This window comes from Phyllostomus hastatus, unplaced genomic scaffold (assembly GCF_019186645.2).
Source record: "Phyllostomus hastatus isolate PE091 unplaced genomic scaffold, TTU_PhHast_1.1 phas_contig_38, whole genome shotgun sequence".
NCBI classification, from domain to species: domain Eukaryota; kingdom Metazoa; phylum Chordata; class Mammalia; order Chiroptera; family Phyllostomidae; genus Phyllostomus; species Phyllostomus hastatus.
Window position 1 is genome coordinate 23,391,744 of NW_025333869.1, and position 18,614 is coordinate 23,410,357.

General features: G+C 39.2%; 1 protein-coding gene and 1 pseudogene across 10 annotated transcripts in view; both read left to right on the forward strand.

The window, feature by feature from the left end:
* USP54 (ubiquitin specific peptidase 54) overlaps positions 1–18,614 on the forward strand; it is a 151,388-nt gene that overhangs the window by 49,531 nt on the left and 83,243 nt on the right. For 2 of the 10 annotated variants that reach the window (XM_045841961.1, XM_045841969.1), the window contains exon 1: positions 13,259–13,311. The exons of 3 other annotated variants lie outside the window; for them this stretch is intronic. The gene's annotated coding sequence lies outside the window, so the exon portion shown is untranslated. Of the gene's footprint in view, positions 1–13,206; positions 13,312–18,614 lie in introns of those variants that run through there. 5 more of the 10 variants (XM_045841965.1, XM_045841970.1, XR_006786036.1 and 2 more) reach the window with 5 other exon arrangements.
* Positions 9,481–11,926, forward strand: LOC123821161 (annotated as a pseudogene).

Below are 18,614 nucleotides of genomic sequence, written 5' to 3' on the forward strand. Positions count from 1 at the left end.
GACTTCTAGGAAGTCCAGGAAGCTCAGAGAGTCCCAAAGAGGTTGGACCCAAGGAGGAACATACCAAGGCACATCATAATTACATTATCCAAGATTAAAGATAAGGAGAGAATCCTAGAAGAAGCAAGAGATAAGGGGACAGTCACCTACAAAGGAGTTCCCATCAGACTGTCAGCTGATTTCTCAAAAGAGACCTTGCAGGCAAAAGGGGCTGGAAAGAAGTATACCAAGTCATGAAAGGCGAGGACCTACATCCAAGATTGCTCTAACCAGCAAAGCTTTCATTTAAAATGGAAGGGCTGGTAAAGTGCTTCTCAGATAAGGTCAATTTAAAGGAGTTCACCATCACCAAGCCCTTATTATGTGAAATGTTAAAGGGACTTATCTAAGAAAAAGAAGATAAACAACATGTAAAGTAAAATGACAGCAAACTCACAATTATTAACAACCACGCCTAAAACAAAAACAAAAACTAAGCAAACAGCTAGAACAGGAACAAAACCACAGAAATGGAGATCACATAGCGGATTAGCAACAGGGGAGTGGGAAGAGGAGAGGGGAGGAAAAGGTACAGAGAATAAGTAGCATAGATGGTAGATAGAAAATAGATGGGGGGAGGATAAGAATAGTATGGGAAATGTAGAAGCCAAAGAACTTATAAGTATGACACATGGGCATGAACTAAAGTAGGGGGAATGTGGGTGGGAGGGGGTGTGCAGAGTGGAGGGGAGTGAAGAGGGGAAATAGGACAACTGTAATAGCATAATCAATAAAATATATTTAAAAAAATAATTCATCAACAATTCTTTAAATAGCAACCTTTTCTAATGCAATCAAAATATACCAAATTTCTGCTTAACACAGTTTGTAGGGACTACATTATTAAATATATAATCACATAAGCATTATTATGCTTAACTTCTCTGAACCTTGGGATCTTTATGTTTTTTTCTTCTGATTCTAAGGGGAAGTTCTAATGGCCTCTTATGTCTCCTGTCTTTGCATAGGAAAAAGTGAGTACTTAATAAAAATGTAATGATAGTCCCTAAACCATTCTCTTTTTGTTAAGATTTTTAAGAAACTATTTTGAATATAATTTTCCATGATCTGGGCTAATTCCTATAAAAGTATTTTACTGGGATATATATTTTTGGAGCACTAGATACACTATGTATTGTTTACATGTGGTTTATTTTTCTTTTGTTATCTAGTTTTTCCTTTTATGTGTGATTTTTAAAAAATGTACTACTTTTATTGTTTCTCTTGGCTGTGACAATTTCTCAGACTGTCCTTGTTTATGATGACCTTGACAGCTTTGAGGAATACTGGTCAAGTACACTATTTATAGGAAGCCCCTCTATTGGAATTTATCTGATGTTTTTCTCATGATTATACTGGGGATATGGGTTTTTGGGTAGAAAATCACAGAAATACAGTGTCATTCTAATCATGTCATATCAAGGGTACATTTTATCAACATATTTATCTTTGTTGATAATGACCTTGATCACCTGGCTGAGTTTGTCCACTAAAATTGTTCTTTCCCTACCCCTCTTCCATTCTATATGTATTCTTTGGAAGGAATTCTGTATTCACAGCCCACACTTAAGGTGAGGGATTTATGTTCCCCATGCTTGAGATGAAGTATCTATAAATTATTTGGAATTCTTCTGCAAGTGACATTTGTTTATATTCCCCATTTATATATTTAATATTTTCTTTATATTAGCATGAATTGATAGATATTTATGTTTTAGGGTATAATTCAGTATTACTTTTTTTTTTCAAATTGGCCACTGGGAGTTCCTTTTATTGTTTCCTGTGTTCTTAGACATACCTCTATCAATTTTGGATTTTTGTTTTGTTTTGTTTTTAGCATTTCCTTACTTTCTGACATTAGAAGATGCTCCAAATATCTCACGTATTTCTTGTCCCTGTTCTAGAATCAGCCATTTTTCCAAGGTACTTTCGTTCCTTTTTTTGACGAATGGTATTAGAAACTAAGCTGTCAGTTTTGGGTGCACTTGTTACTGCTGGGGTATCATTGATTCTAAGAACTCTCAGCTGACAAAGCAAGTAAATATATATATACTTCTATCTATATATCTGTATCTATCTATAAATATTTCCAGATCTAACCACCTATATCTTTATTAATCTAAAACAACTTCATATTCTAACTCCAAGTCATTACCACGTGAATTTTAGCCTTTTCTCTCTGTTTATCTGTAACCTCCCATTTCAAAAGTGAGAAACCTTCCATCATGTCATTCATTTACTTAATTGTTCAGTTCCTGTATACATGTGTAGTGATTTCTCATATGTACCCATATGGGAAACAGCTTTATTAGCTAAAGTGCTAATGTATAGTTCCTTGTGCCTTTAGTCTTATCGACTCCAGTCATTTCTAAAGTTACTTAGTTCAGTACCTTTATCTTCTACTCCCTTCAGTGAGGTTATTTCATATATTTATATTTTTTTAAAGAAAATTTCAAACATATACAAAGTATGGAGAAGAGTAAAATGAACCCACATGTACCATCACCAGTTTCATGAATTTTTAAATACACCATCAATTGTTTCATTTATACTTCCCCCCTACTGTCTACCCTAGTCACCCATGATAGTCTTGAAATAAATCCCATACGTACTATTTCATCTGTAAGTATTCCCCAAATGATATTTACCATATTTAACCAGTCTCTTTTTTGACAGGTATTTAGTTTTTATTTATTACAAACAGTGTAGCTAGAAATTTCCTTGTACCTTTATCTTTAATTTCAAAAAATTGAATTGTTGAAACAAAGGGTATAAGCATTAAAAATTGAGAAATATTGCCAAATTTACTTTGTGCCTACCAAGAGTGAATGAGAATTTACCCCTCTATGCACTGTCACCTTTCCAGCTATTAAATATTTGGCAATTGGATCTGAAAAATGATATGTATATTTCTTTTGCATTTCTGTTTTTAGAAGGTTTTATTTATTTTTTAGAGAAAGGGAAAGAGAGGGAGAACAAGAGGGAGAGAAACATCAATGTGTGAGAGATACTTCGATTGGTTGCTTCTTGCACACCCCCAGCTGGGTACCTGGCCTACAACCCAGACATATGCCCTGACCAGGAACCAAACTGGTGACCTTCCAGTTCATAGGCTGTCATTCAGTTCACTGAGTCACACCAGTAGGGGATCTTTTCATTTCTTTAATTATGAATGAGATAGACATTTTTCCTGTCTTTACTGTCCCATTCATTTTTTTTTCTTTCTGTGAACTTCACACTTTAAGATTTTTGCCCATTTAAGAAAATATATTGGCACAAAATGCCAATTTATGCCTTAGCCTGGTAGTTCAGTTGGTTAGAACATCCTCCCGTTATACCAAGGCTGTGTTTGATCCCCAGATGGGCACATGCAAGAAGCAACCAATGAATGCATAAATAAGTGGAACAACAAATCAATGATTCTCTCTCTCTATCCCTTCCTCTCTCTAATATGATGCTGTCATGATGAACCCCCCTACCCAAGTTTAAATCACTAACTCAGCAGTGGTGTTTAAATTTTTTTAATGAGGGTAAATACCGACTCATCCCCCCGCCTCCTTTACTTTGGCTCCCTTTTTACCCACAAACGGTTCATTAGCTCTGTTTTCTGTGTTCTCAGATTGTTTATCAAACAGATGGTTTTAAGTAGGTTTCTGAGTGAGTACTCTAGGGAAAGATGCCCAAAAAGTAGCAGGAAGGATTTCTACAGATATGTGGCGGAATGTTTGTAATTATTTAGCAAATGGTGTGCCCAGCAAGTATCACTTCAGCCTGCCTTGTTCATCTGTTCTGTCTTTTCGGCCAAACACAAGACTTGTACTCTGACCTTTGCTGCTGTGCCATTTTGGTGGCATTTTCAACCTTATTTTTGTCAAAAGTGACTTATCTGTGCCTATCCACTTTGTGCATGTGTAATCAGTTGTACTGTTGGCTTACTCTCTCTTTTTTTAATTAGTTCTTTTTAAAAAATCCTCACCCTAGGATATGTTTGTTTATTGATTTGAGAGAGACAGAGAGAGACAGAGACAGAGAGAAAGAAATATCAGTGTGAGAGAGAGAGGCATTGATTGATTGCCTCCTGTATGTGCCCTGACCGGGGATCAAACCTGTAGCCTTTTGGTGCACAGGACAGTGCTCCAGCCAACTGAGCCACCCTGACAGGGCACTCTTGGCTTCTTGGTTAGGGAAACAGTGATTGCATTCTGTCCTGAATTAAATGACACTGTAGAGTGACACTGTAGAATTAAATAGGAGTAGAATGCACCATCAGCCTGATTTTCCTTGCTTATGTATTTTTAAAAAATTATTCACTGTCTCTTATGCACAGCAGTCGTTTGCCAACCATTTGAAGCCATCTAGTTTTACCAGGTGGCAGCAGCTATGTTGTTTATGGGGACCTAATTTAAATCACAGACATGAAACAGAGAGTGTCTTGTTTTATAAAAAGGAAAACTGATAAAAAAATAGCTATAGTGAGATATAATTTACAAACCATACAATTCACTCATTTAAAGTGTACAATTCAATGGTTGTTAATCTATTCACAGAGTGAACATTCATCGCCACATCAATTTTAGAACATTTCTGTCACCCTCAAAAGAAACACTGTACTTATTAGCAGTTACTTTCCATTTTCTTTACACCCCCTCAGCCCTAGGCAACCACTAATCTAACTTTCTGTCTCTATAGTTTCCTGTTCTGGACGTGTCATAAAATTTGAATCGTATAAAATCACATAATAGGTGGTCTTTTGTGACCAGCTTCTTTCACTTAGCATAATGTTTTCAAGGTTCATAAATGTTGTAGCATGTATTATACTTCATTCTTATTATGACTGAATAATATGCCATAGTATGAATAACCATATTTTATTTATCAGTTGATGTACATTTGAATTATCACTTTTTGGCTATTATGAATAATGCTGCTATGCACATTTGTGTAAAAGTTTTTGAGTGAACATGAGTTTTAGTTTCTCTTAGGTACATATTTAGTAGAATTGCTGGGTCATATGGTAACTCTGTTTAATCTTTTGGCTATTTGCCAGACTGTTCTCAAAAGTGGCTGGACTGTTTTACATTTACATGAGCAGTATAGGAGGGTTCAATTTCTCCATATTGTGTCAACACTTGTTAATACATCTTTTTGATTATAGCCATATTAGGTGTGAAGAGGTATCATGGTTTTGATTTTCATTGCATTGTTTTATTTAGTTAACCTGTTTTTTAATTTTTAAATATATTTTATTGATTATGCTATTATAGTTGTCTCATTTTTCCCTCCCCTTTATTCCTCCCTACCCTGCATACCCGCTTTCCCACCAGCATTCCCCCACCTTAGTTCATGTCCATGGGTCGTACATATAAGTTCTTTGGCTTCTACATTTCCCATGCTATTCTTAACCTCCCCCTGTCTAGTTTATATCTACCATTTATGCTTATAACCTGTACCTTTTCCCCTATTCTTCCCCCACCCCCTTCTCACTGATAACCATTCATGTGATCTCTATTTCTGTGAATCTGTTCCTGTTCTAATTGTTTGCTTAGTTCATTTTTGTTTTTGTTTTTGTTTTTTAGGTTCGGTTGTTGATAGTTGTGAGTTTGTTGTCATTTTACTGTTCATATTTTGGATCTTTTTCTTTTTCTTAGACAAGTCCCTTTAACATTTCATAGAATAAGGGCTTGGTGATGATGAACTCCTTTAGCTTGACCTTATCTGGGAAGCACTTTATCTGCCCTTCCATTCTAAATGATAGCTTTGCTGGATAGAGTAATCTTGGATGTAGGTCCTTGCCTTTCATGACTTGGAATATTTCTTTCCAACCCCTTCTTGCCTGTAAGGTTTCTTTTGAGAAATCAGCTGACAGTCTGATAGGAACTCCTTTGTACGTAACTGTCTCCTTTCCTCTCTCTGCTTCTAGGATTCTCTCCTTATCTTTAATCTTGGGTAATGTAATTATGATGTGCCTTGGTGTGTTCCTCCTTGGGTCCAACCTCTTTGGGACCCTCAGAGCTTCCTGGACTTCCTGGAAGTCTATTTCCTTTGCCAGATTGGGGAAGTTTTTCTTCATTATTTGTTCAAAGAAGTTTTCAATATCTTGCTCTTCCTCTTCTTCTGGCACTCCCATGATTCAGATGTAGAATGTTTCAAGTTGTCCCAGAGGTTCCTAAGCCTTTCCTTATTTTTTTGAATTCTTGTTTCTTCATTCTGTTCTGGTTGTATGTTTATTTCTTCCTTTTATTCGAAATCATTGATTTGAGTCCCAGTTTCCTTCCCATCACTGTTGGTTCCCTGTGCATTTTGCTTTATTTCACTCTGTGTAGCCTTCATTTCTTCCTTCATTGTGCAACTGAGCTCAATCAGTTCTGTGAACATCCTGATCACCAGTGTTTTCAACTCTGCATCAGACAGTTTGGCTATCTCCTCATCGCTTAGCTCTTTTTCTGGAGTTTTGATCTGTTCTTTCATTTGGGCCATATTTCTTTGTCTTGGCACACCTGTTTTGTTGTAAGGGGGTGGGGAAACCCTCTTTGCTGCATTGTGGCGCTATCTGTAGGTAGGGTTCAGAAAGGGAACAATGCCATTCCCTTGCTCCGCTTTAGCCCTAGTTTCCAATGAGCTCTTGTGTAAGACTGGGAATTTCTCCCACTGTGGCTACACCCAGCAGTAGTTTACAGGCAGCTTTGAATCTTTAGTTTCCTGTTCAGCCAGCCCTGCCTTGCCTGCGGGGTCATTCACCTTGTCACAAGTCCTCTCATCCAGCCCTGCCTTACCCATCTGGTCTGCTGCCTTGCTGTGCATCATCTCTCCTTGGCTGCCTATCTCCTGTCTCCGTCCCTTCTACTGGTCTGGATGAATGTTCCTTTAACTCCTTGGTTGTCAGAGTTCCATGAAGTTGATATTCTGGCATTTCTGGTGGTTTATTGTTTTTAGATTGGTTGTTATCCTTCTTTTGATTGTATGAGGAAGCAAACTGTTTCTACCTTTGCCTCTATCTTGGCTGGAACTCTCAAAATCTAAAGATTTTATTTATTTATTTTTATTTTTATTTTTAAATATATTTTATTGATTATGCTATTACAGTTGTCCCATTTCCCCGCCTTCACTCCCCTCCACCCTGCACACCCCTTTCCACCCACATTCCCCCCCTTTAGTTCATGTTCATGTCATAAGTTCTTTAACTTCTACATTTCCCATACTATTCTTGCCCTCCCCCTGTCTATTTTCTCCCTGCCATCTATACGTCTATACTACTTACTCTCTGTACCTTTTCCCCCTCTCTCCTCCTCCCACTCTCCTGTTGCTATCCCTTCATGTGATCTCTATTTCTGTGGTTCTGTTCCTTTTCTAGTTGTTTGCTTAGTTTGTTTTTGCTTTTGTTTTAGGTGTGGTTGTTAATAATTGTGAGTTTGCTGTCATTTTACTATACATGTTGTTTATCTTCTTTTTCTTAGATAAGTCCCTTTAACATTTCACATAATAAGGGCTTAGTGATGATGAACTCCTTTAACTTGACCTTATCTGAGAAGCACTTTATCTGCCCTTCCATTCTAAATGAAAGCTTTGCTGGTTAGAGCAATCTTGGATGTAGGTCCTCGCCTTTCATGACTTGGTATACTTCTTTCCAGCCCCTTTTGCCTGCAAGGTCTCTTTTGAGAAATCAGTTGACAGTCTGATGGGAACTCCTTTGTAGGTGACTGTCCCCTTATCTTTTGCTGCTTCTAGGATTCTCTCCTTATCTTTAATCTTGGGTAATGTAATTATGATGTACCTTGGTGTGTTCCTCCTTGGGTCCAACCTCTTTGGGACTCTCTGAGCTTCCTGGACTTCCTAGAAGTCTATTTCCTTTGCCAGATTGGGGAAGTTCTCCTTTATTATTTGTTCAAATAACTTTTCCACTTGTTGCTCTTCCTCTTCTCCTTCTGGTACCCCTATAATTCGGATGTTGGAATGTTTAAAGATGTCCCGGAGGTTCCTAAGCCTCCCCTCATTTTTTTGAATTCTTGTTTCTTCATTCTGTTCTGATTGTATGTTTCTTTCTTCCTTCTGGTCCACTCCATTGATTTGAGACCCAGTTTCCTTTCCATCACTATTGGTTGCCTGTGCATTCTTCTTCATTTCACTTAGTGTAGCCTTCATTTTTTCATCTAATTTGTGACCAAATTCAACCAATTCTGTGAGCATCCTGATCACCAGTGCTTTGAACTGTGTGCATCTGATAGTTTGGCTATGTCTTGGTTGCTTAAAAGTATTGGCTCTGTGGCTTTGATTTGTTCTTCCGTTTGAGCCATTTTTTGGAGGGGGAGGGGCGTCTGGTCAGGCCTGTTTCGTAGTGAGGGGTGGAGCCGTAGGTGTTCACCAGGGTGGGGCAATCCAGTAGCTGGGTTGTGACACTATATGTGGGGGCGGGGTCAGAGAGGGAACAATGGCGCTTGCTCTTCTCTCTGTCAGATTTCAGTCCCCTCTGCTGCATCCCACAAGCAGATTGGGCCCTTCTGGTGCTGATTCCCATTTGGGTGGGCTTGTGTATGTTCTAGGACCCTGTGGGTCTCTCCAACGAACTCTCCTATGAGGCTGGGAGTCTTTCCAGGCACCTCAACCTCCACAAGTGTTTTCAGTTAGTGCTTTTAGTCTTTATTTCCTGGTGCTGGGGCCCTGGGTTGCTTGGTCTGTCTCGCTGCCCGTTTTCAACTGGTTTATCTGCCTACAGCCAGCTGCCTTGCGCGCCTTACTGGGTCTGCTCATTGCCTACCCGCGCCCGTGCCCTGGGTCTGCCAGCCGTTGCCTGAACCCTGTGTGCCTGGGTCTGCCAGCCACCATTTTTTTTCCTGCCACAACCCCTCTTCACTGGCCACCAACTCTGCCCTTCTTACTGGTCCGGACGAATAGTTTTCAGGACTTCTGTACAGTTCAGTTTTCTGTCTGTTCTGGTTGTTTTTTTGTTTCTAAATTTTTGTTGTCCTTAATTTTGGTTGTGTGAGGAGGCACAGTGTGTCTACCCATGCCTCCATCTTGGCCGGAAGTCCTATTTATTTATTTTTAGGGAGAGAGGTAAGGAGAGAGAAAGAGAGGGAGAGAACATGGATCAGTTACTTCTTGCATACTTCCAACCAGGGACCTGGCTTGCAACTGAGGCATGTGTCCTGACTGGGAACCGAACTAGCAACAGTTCTGTTTGTGGGAGGATGCGCAACCCACTGAGCCACACCAGTCAGGGCTAAATATGTCATCTTTATACCAAGCACAACTGAATGAGGAAGCTTTCTAAAATGAAAAAATCACAAAGTTTTATTCAAGGGTCTTAGGAATTGCAAATAAACACTACCAGATAACTAACCTCTTCAATGTTCTGAAGAAGAAAAGGAAAGTTGAGAGTTCTTATAGTGAAAAATACATTCTTAAGAATAAGTCCTATATTCTTAGCCTCTGGATTGGTCTGAGATGGTGATCTGCCAGCTCTCCAGTGGTCTAGATGATAGATTTAGGTGGTGTGGACACATGAACATTCTTCCGTAAGTTCTCCGTAGGGTTATATGTAGGATTTTTATATATTTCCAGGCATTGATGTGTGAATGAAAAAAGGACTACGTGGCAGGCCTGACAAGCTCAGTGACTAATAGTAATCATACAGGATATGACTGTAAATTCCTAACAGGGCAGGTCATGATGGATAGTCAAGTCCAGTTCCTTAGAAAAGGCTAATCTTTACCTTAAATGAATGCTGTACATTGTTTTTGTGCATCCAAGCTAACATACTCTGAGTATGTCAGTAATTACCTTTTCCAGACCCGTCTGAGTCATAACTGTTGTCAGCAGAACAGCACCAGGTGTTAGACCTTGGTTCAGCAACTTTGGTACTTGAGTTCTGTTTAAGAAAAAATTCCAATGCAAGACTTCAAACTATAAGTTTATTTAGAGAGCCACAGAGGTAGAAGTAGTGAGCTTTAGAAGAAATGGGCTTAGGGAATGAATTACAGAGGCAAAAGAAGGGCCCTTGGCACTTGGGGGTGGAGAGAGACAGGGAGAGGGAGAGAGAATGCAGAGAATGAGAATGAGAGCATGTGAACAGTTAGGGGGTATCCCTGTCTTAAGGGCTTTTATCTGGAGGTCTCAGGGAAGGATCTCAATAGAATATTTATTTTTTCCCGGTGTGTCCCCTCAAGGGTATGGTTTCCACTGATTGGTCAACCAGTGCAGCTGGTCCTGATGTCAGCCACGGTGTTGCTCCATCTGACTTTACTTCTTTTCTGGGTCTGGAGTGGAAACACAGCTGAGGCCTAGATGTCATCTCCAGGGGTTAATATGTATGGGAGTGGTTGTGCAAGGGCTCATAGTTTTGTGTGTTGCTAGGCACCAGTGGCTCTCCACCCTCCTAAACCTCTTGCACCTGGCCTATGGTTTCTACTCTGCTGATGCCTATCTACCAACCTACTACTTAACCACCTGCACCAGGACTCCTCATTGTTATCTTGTTGCCCCATACCAACCCTATTTACTGTACATGTTAAATGTTAACTATCCTGTACCCACCAATGGAAAACAAGCATGTATCTTTCCATTTTAGAGATTTCCCCACTTTGCTATCTCCCACCTCTTTAATCTTAATCTTTGCTGCCATTGGATTTCATGTAACCTTTCTTATGTTTAGTTCTTTGATTAGTTCCACAATAAATATATAACCATCTATCTCTTAATGATGTGGAGAGCTTGACCTTGATATTTGCACATTCTTTCTTTGCATTTAGCACTGATCAGTAGAGATCTTGTGTTTTGCACTTATATTATCCCCACCCAGCACTAGATCTTAGTTAAGAATGCTAATGTTAGAGGCTAGGAGGAAGAAGAGCTTTGCAAAGATCCGGAAACAGCATGTACACATTGATTCCCCAGAGCTATTCTCCATTCTTGGCCCCTGCCTACACACATGGCAAGTGGAGAAGCTAAAGCTCATTCGTGGTGGCCTGTGAGAAACAGGGCATTTTCTTCTGAGGGGCTCCTACCTAGTGCTGCATGATGGCCAGGAAGAGCTCTCCCACCTGCACCTATGGATAGGTTAGCAGCCATCCCTGGATGAGCAGGGGCCCTTCATTGTGCTGCCTGTGCCCTTCAACACCCTGCTGGAGGGGGCAGCCTGTGCAGCACCAAGAGGTGTAGGTCATTGAGTCCAGCCTCTTCCTGAGCTACTTCTTGAGGGGCCTCATGGACCAGGAAGGTGGAGTGCAGTCAGCATTTCACAAAATTTCCCCAGGGGCCACCCCAGATGCCATCAGGAAACTCCACCAGGCAAAGGGGAAGAACATATGCACCACTGAACAGGCGCTGAGCTGGGACAGCTTCAATAATGGAGACTGCTTCATCCTGGACCTGGGCGTGAACATCTTTGCCTGGTGTGGCGGAAAGTCTAATATCCTGGAACACAACAAGGCATGGGTCCTGGCCTTGCCATCCAGAATAGTGAGCAGCAGGCCATGGAGATTGTCATTGATGGGGAGGAGCCTGCTGAGATGATCCAGGTCCTGGGCCTCTACTCTGAAGACTGGCAACACTGAGGAAGACCTCACAGATGATCAGACTAGTGCTCAGGCTGTGGCTCTGTATAAGGTCTCTGATGCCACTGGACAGATGAACCTGACTCAGGTGCTGGGCTCTAGCCCTTTTGCTCTTAAGTTGCTGATAACCTGATGACTGCTTTGTGCTGGACAATGGGCTCTGTGGCAAGATGTATATCAGGAAGGGGCGTAAAGGTAATTAGGAGTAGTGGCAGGCAGCCCTCCAAGTGGCTGAGGACTTATCTCCTACATGCCATTGGCCCCAAACACTTATAGAGATTCTTCCCTAGAACCATGGGAGTCCCATCCTAAAGCAGTTCTTCAAGAACTGGAAATGAGAGGGGCATTCTCCTGCAATCCCCTTGCCCGGTCCCGCTCCCCCCACCTGCCGCTGTTTGCTCTTCTTCCTCCCTCCTGGTCAGTGCCAAGGTTCCCCTACAGATGTTCAATAAAGGAGACAAGTGCTCCCTACACGCCTTCCAAAAAAGAGTGCTAATGTTATTAAAAGAAAAGGAATAATATATTTTTTCTTTAAAAAATTTTTTTGGTACTTTCTTGTTGCCAAAGGAATACTTTATATAGTAAGTATATTGTTAAAATGTAAGAGCTTAAATAGTTTTGGGCAATGCCTATCTCTGTTTAATATTACAAATAAATCTTAATTAAGTATTTTAAAAAATCAGCTAAAATTTTTTTCTCAACCTGTAGAAATACAGCAGACCTTCATATTTGGCAAGGAATCTGCTGATGAGCTTTTCTTGATCATTGTGCTTATAAAACAATTCATCTCAATAAAGCTGTTTTATACATGTATCTGCAAATAATACATAGAAGGGTATATGTTGTTCCCCTGGGGCCTTTGTGCCCTGCCTGTAAATGTGAGTTCTGGGCTGACTGATTACAGGTTTGGGGGGCAGGATCCTGCCTGCTGTTTGTTGTTGGTGATATAATTTGACCTCTTCCCTGAGAGAGGGGTGGAAATCTTTCACTGTCTTCACTTTTGGGGTTGAGAACATTTGAGATCCTGTGCATTTTAAAATTGATTCGAGAACCCAACAACTCAGTTTTCACAATATTTTTCTTTAAGAGTGTGTATTGTGTAAGAGAGTTGGAGGAATTTTGCCTGTTAAAATGATTTAAGTCTTGACAGTCTTGGAATTCTGAATAAAGGATTCAAATAATGACCTTGCTTTAATTATTCGCCAAAGTGTTTTAGTGGTCCTTTTGACTGTAGTGCAAAGGACTGTTTTTACTGCTGGCCCTCCTTTTGGAAGCAGCTGCCACCCTGCAAACCTTATTGTTACACTGCTGACCTTTGTCATCAGGAATGCCCCTGGAGGAAACAGCCTCCTAATTGTTTTTGTTAAGTTTCTATGAAGTTTGTGATCTATCCTTTCAAGTTACTTTTGGTTAGTTTCTTAAGTTTACTTTGTTTGCATTTAATTGGGGCTCCACATTTTAGTTTTATAATGATTTGTCAGTGCTGAGTTCCTGGTAGGTGGTAAAAAGAATTGTTCATTCCACTTCATCCTGTTCTGTGGGAAACCTTTGTGGTTTAGATTTACAGTTTCCCATTGTTGCTAGCTGCAGTTGTCTCCTCCCTTTGTACCCTTCCCTCCCCACAACTCTAGCTTTTCCCTTGTCCCTCCCCATTCCTGTCTCCCAGCCCTACAGTGCCCTTGTGATTGCTGGAGGCTTTTTGCTGGAGGTTGAGTGCTTTTGGGTAAGTATCTTGTGGTAAAATGGGGTAGACGAAGAATGTGGGGAACTGGACAGTCTTTGTGAAGTATTGCTTTCAACAGCAACATTTCAAGCTTTGAGCTTTTAGGACTGTCTTTCAAGAGGCTTCTTTTATACTGACTTGTTTCTGCTCTTTCTTTTTCTATTTCAATTAATAAGGCTTTGGTAATTTGATTTTTATTATTGGTTTAAAAAGTAATTCTCATAGATTTTCTTGGGCTTGTTAGATTTAAAGGCAAGGATTGTGGAGTTTAGTATTTTAAATTGCCTTCAAATAGAAGGTTATTTGTGATTTTTTAATACTTGTTTTCAGTATTAACATAATGATAAAAGTAATAATGAAGAAGAGATCTTATTTTGTGGCCAAGGTGGAAAGTAGTATTTACTTCCAGAGTCAAAATGATTTTTTTTTAACCCTCAAAGCAGAATGTTGTTGGCAAAATTTGCTAAGATTTTTGGCAATATGTTGTCAAGTCTGGGAAATGGTTTTGTGATTACTTCACAATAACAGATGTTTCTGGGAATTATTTTTGGGAAGTTAAACTTGTTCATTAGCACCTGCTCCCCTGAGGTGTGAGACCTATAATTCTTTGAAAGTAAGTTATTTCATATTTGATGTTCAGATTGAGTCAAACGACACTTTCATATCATTCTGTTTTCTTGGATCATATGTTTTGATCCTCAGCTAAAACAGAAACAGTATATGTGTGTGTGTCTGTTATTATTTTGGACACAGAATGGGCTATCCTTTGGTATTTCAAGGAGTTATAAGTTGGATCCTTGGGTTCTCCAGAAGCACTGCTAATTAAAAGCTATTTTCATGGTAGACGTTGTGAGGGAAAACTTGTTTGTGGGATTTTATTAACTGTTCAGTTGAGTCACTTGTGCAAGAGTGGTTTCTGAGCTCCTACTATGTAACAGGTACTAGTTCTGATGTTAAGTGCTTTGCTTCTAATTCCCACTATAACCCTGCCAGGTAGGTAGTATTACTTCCCTCTGGAAAATAGTCATGCACAGGTAGAAAGGACATGGGATGTTCTTTTCTGCAAAATGAGGAAAATAATCCCCACTTGATAGAGTAATTGTGAGAATGAAAGTATATTCTATGTCCAGTGCCTAGTACTGAGTTGGTGTTCACTAAGTGGTGGCTGCTATTATTAGAATTTTATAGCCGAAAAAGCTGCAGAGGCTGAGTAACTTGCTGAAGGTCTCTCAGTTTTAAGTGGTAAAGCTAGGACTTGAATTGGCTCAAAACTGGAGTCTGGTGTGTTTTTGCTTGAATATTGTGAAGGATTTTTGAGTATATTTCAGTATATCCCTGCCCACTCTCTCACCTCCTTCCCCTATAGAGGAGGGATTTTTTAAAACAGATGCCCTTTTTTCCTTGGTACCCTCTGCCACCTTCCCAAGTCATGTGCTTGGTCTGTCACACTGGAGTTGCTTGTGCCATTCAGTACCAGTGTTTTGCCAGCAGAAATGAGTCAAGCCAGTGCAGTCAGTGGCTTCCCTTCATATTTTCCTCTTGTTGATAGAGCTGTCATGCTTTCATTATTGTTTGTGATACAATAATTTGGGTAATGGTATGTTTATGATGATTAATAAATAGTGCATAGTTGTAATCAAGCATTTGAATGTAAAAGAACCCTAGTGGTTTAAAAATTAAGGAAAAAAATATCTGGTTCTAAATTATTGGACCAGAGGGTAATACAGGGCAACTTTATAGAGCTCATAGTTACCATTTTGCTAACCTGGAGCCTAATATAATTGCTATTGATTCTCTTTCCTTAAACCACAGCTGTTAACTGATTTGGTGGTATCAGCAATCTGTTTGAGAAAAAACGTGTTTGTCCTACTTGTCATCAGGTAGAGTATCTTTCTTCCATAGACCTTTTGGAAAGATATGAATTAGATATGACATGATTCAGGCAGTAGATTCAGGGAAGAGAGAGAGATAGTCCTGATCATGCTTACAATTAAGTTATCTCTAAACCAAAACATGTATTCCACAAAACTTTGTTCTTCATATATTCTTTTATTTAACAAGTATTGAGCATCTGTTGGGTGTAAAGCAGTGTAACTTTCTACATTGTATTCTAATAAAGTACTTATTAATAAAGTTCCTGGGAGGGAGAGATTAAGTCCCAACTGGTGGCAAGTGGTATTTAGACAATTCTTTGGGAAATGAATATAAATGACTGCTCCTTCCTGATAGAGTGTGACTATCATTAGTATCTGTTACTATAAGTTGCCAGCAGAATGTCCTCTTCAGACAGACGTGCTGAGTGGAAAACCTTCCTAGTAGTATGTAGAACTGGGAAGATGGAGGTGGAGAAGAAGGTGATATAGACAAACAAAATTTTTTTGGTGTTTTAAGGGGAATAGTGGTAGATGAAGTTGAAAATGTGTATGGGTTAAGACTGTGAAAGGCCATTTAAGGCCAAAGAGTTTTGATAGTATGTTACTAAACTTTTCTGAGCTAAATAGTGATTGATTAAAGTTTGCTTTTGGTAGTATTTTAAAAAAGATTTTATTTATTTTTAGAAAGAGAGGGAGGAAGGGAGATAGAGAGGGAGAGAAATATCAATCAGTTGCTTCTGGCACACCCCTTTCTGGGGGCCTGGATGGGTGTGCCCTGACTGGGAATTGAACCAGTGACCTTTTGCTCTACAGGATGACACCCAGCCCACTGAGCCACACCAGTCAGGGTGCTTTTGGTAATATTTTATGCCTAGGATTACAAGGGGAAGAACACTTTAAAAGCTATCATAATACTCTAGGTGAATTGTATTGAGACTGCATTATTTTTACAATGCATTTTTCCTCATTTTGTTATTGCTTTGGGTTTGTGCTATCAATTATAGTTTAATCTTATGGAATTTTTACTGTAAGTGTCTGGATGTGTTTTATAAGAGAAAGAGAGAAGGAGGGAGAGAGGATGGGTATAGGGGGTGGTCAGTTGTAATCATATCTATTCTTTATGTAGCTCCTATTTTGTACCTGGCCCTAAGTATTTTGCGTGTATAATTTGTTGAATACTCTCAACAAATTGCATTTATTATAGATAGTAAATGACTTGAAAGTGATGGGGCAGGATTGGAATGTAGATTCATCTTCATCTCCATCATCATCATCAAAACAAGTATTCACTAAGTACTAGGTACTGGGCTAATTACACATATATTATACCTTATTTCATTAACTCACATACTAATCCTATGAGATAGATCTTATTTATTAATCCCATTTTACTGATGTAGTACCTGAGAGACTTCAGTAAATGATTCAGTAACTTAGTTATGATGACACAGTCATTAGTAATGCAGTCCAGACCTGATGTACAATACTTTGTTAACTCTGGGTCCCTAAATTGTATAGTTCATGTTATGTTCTTTGGGAATGGTGCACCTTGGATCTCCTCTATGAGCATGGTATTTTCTGAGGTTATGCAATATGGTTGGCCCTGCAGGGGCTGAAATTTTAATCACTTTGTTCTTTCTACTATCATGCTGCCTCCCTTAGTAGTCAGTAAAGTATCTGTACAGCTCTAGATCTTGATAAGGAGGGGCTAAGTAGCCTCCAATGTTCATTTCTTACTTCTTAAAGGTTACCAGTTGTAACAAAGTAAAACATGTCTTCTGGCTTTCTTTTTTCCCTAATGGGTTTTGGAAAATTTGTTGTAAATGACATTTTTCTAAGTTCTTATAAAAGGAAAATAAAGCATTCTGTCCTTTATCAGCATACAGTTCTTGTTGTACGTAATATAATAATTTGAAGCTTCAAAGACCAACCCTCAGGAAGCTGAGTGAGTAACTGTGTTCACTGAGGAGACTGAGGTAACCAGCCCATGATTTGACAAATCACTTGGGTTTTTTTTATGGTTATAGATGCTTATCTCTCTTTATTTTCAAGCTTGAATCAGAGCAAATATTGGTTCAATTGATATAGTCTCCATCAGAAAAATTTGTAGTATCTCAAACTGAATATGTACATTTTGGGGGATCTTTTATTTAAGGAGAGTTAGAATTGGATGTTCTAAATACCTACCCATCAAACAGAAAGTTTTCTCTTTTAATTAAACTTTTAATGATTCAATATCTATTATATTCAACCTCTGCTTAGAATAAAAAGATGCCCATAAGCAATATATAATGTAGTCCATATATACAAATAACTGTAACATGGGGGACGGTGGGAATGCTGGAATCTAACCACATGCACTGAGAGCACAGAAGAAGATGAAATAAATGAAGAAAATGGAAAGGAGAGAGAGGGAGGGAATCTGAGAATGCTTTGGATGTAGCTGTTCCTTGTATGATAGTTACTATTTTTAAGAAGAAAAGCAGAGGAAAGGCTCTCCAGGTGGAGGCATCATTAGGGCCAAGGCACTGAAGAAAAAGAGTACAGAGCATATTCATTATACAAAAAAAAGTCAAGTTTACCTGGAGTTGAAGATGAGTGAAGGGCACATACCTGGTACTAGGTGAAATGCCTGATCAATGAGTGAGTAGAAGATGTAGCTGGAAATGGAGGTAACGTATAATGATTCTCAGATTTGTGCAGGTGCTAGATATATTTAATTCAGTCTTACACATTAGTAATACTACTGGTGGAATATGTGAATATTGAAAATATGTGCCCCGGCCAGGTAGTTGTGTTGGTTAGAACATCATCCCAATATGCCAAGGTGGCAGGTTCAATCCCTGGTCACAGCACATACAGCAATCAACTAATGAATGCAAAAATAAGTGGAACAACAAATCAATGTCTCTCTCTCTCTTTCTCTCTTTTTCCTCCTTCCTCTCTTCTCCCTCTCTTGAAAATTAATAATAAATATAAAAATATTCATATCCTGGTGAATGTAAAAAATTCATAATCAAGAACATGAATCAGAGCCCTGGCTGGCATAGCTCAGTGGATTGAGCTCGGGCTGCAAACCAAAGTGTTGCAGGTTCGATTCCCAGTCAGGGTACATGCCTGGGTTGCAGGCCATGATCCCCAGCAACCACACATTGATGTTTCTCTCTCTCTCTCTATCTCCCTCCCTTCCCTCTCTAAAAATAAATAAATAAAATCTTAAAAAAAGAGAACATGAATCAATTTTAAAAAGCTGTGAAAATAGGTCTGATTGACTGCTTTTGTTATTTTTTCTTTGTTTGCTATTCATGTTTTTGCTGTGTTAGCAGTAGAATGAGTGGATAAGAAAAAATTAGGAAAAGAAACTTGTGAAAAATCCATCCATTAATATCACCCATTGTGAGTGAGAAAAGGTACTGTTCTAGACAAAAG